The sequence below is a fragment of the Dasypus novemcinctus genome, chromosome 2 (genome assembly GCF_030445035.2).
Source record: "Dasypus novemcinctus isolate mDasNov1 chromosome 2, mDasNov1.1.hap2, whole genome shotgun sequence".
Classification (NCBI taxonomy): Eukaryota; Metazoa; Chordata; class Mammalia; order Cingulata; family Dasypodidae; genus Dasypus; species Dasypus novemcinctus.
Genome location: NC_080674.1, coordinates 63,706,265 through 63,707,035, shown reverse-complemented (window position 1 = coordinate 63,707,035; position 771 = coordinate 63,706,265). Strand labels below are relative to the sequence as shown.

The 771-nt window shown below is 39.2% G+C and overlaps 1 non-coding gene across 1 annotated transcript; it reads right to left on the bottom strand.

Moving 5' to 3' along the window:
- Window positions 1-393: 393 nt before the first annotated feature.
- LOC111767046 (U6 spliceosomal RNA) lies at window positions 394-499 on the bottom strand. The gene has a single exon (XR_002798943.1). It is a non-coding gene; the product is annotated as a U6 spliceosomal RNA (small nuclear RNA).
- Between the last annotated feature and the right edge of the window lie 272 nt (window positions 500-771).

Sequence of the window (771 nt, the reverse complement as noted above, 5' to 3'; positions counted from 1 at the left end):
AGCAAAAACTGATAGAACTGAAAAGAGAAATAGATAAATCCACTACTATATTTGAAGACCTCAAAATCCTTCTCTCAATAATTGATTAAACAACTGGATAGAAGAACCACTGAGGATAGAGAAGACTTCAATAACACCATCAGCCAACGGGATCTAATCAACATTTATGATTATGCATGTGACTCTTCTTCTTTAGCCTGTTAATAATCAAACCATCTGGACAGAAATTTTTTAGAGTAAGGCCTCCATAATTTGTTAAGCTGCCTTTTGTCTGCTATTTTATTTTTTGAAGTTGAAATAAAGTTGTTTATTTTTTAATGTTTATGGAACACCTACCCAATAACAGCAGAATACTCACAGTTGGTTTATCAGGTCGGTCCTTGTGAGTAACCAAAAAATATGGAATGCTTCACAAATTTGTGTGTTAACTTGCGCAGGGGCCATGGTGATTTTTTCTGTATCATTCCAGTCTTAGTATATGTGCTGCCAAAGTGGGCACTTGTGTTTGTTTTAACTAACAAATCCTTCACTTCCATGGGAAATTTACTAACCTCCACACCGGGACCACAAAAAAGGCACAAGCCCATGGGTTCTTCTTGCTCTGCTTGTGTGCTCCCCACCTGCTGCTTGTGCCGCCTGAGCTGAGCATGCTTCTCCTCAGTTCCTCATGGCACCCTTCTCTCTGGGACCCATAAGAAACAAACTATCTATTCTCATGCATTATGGCCTCGGTTTCCCATTGTTTTGCACCTGACTCTAATTTAGAATCCA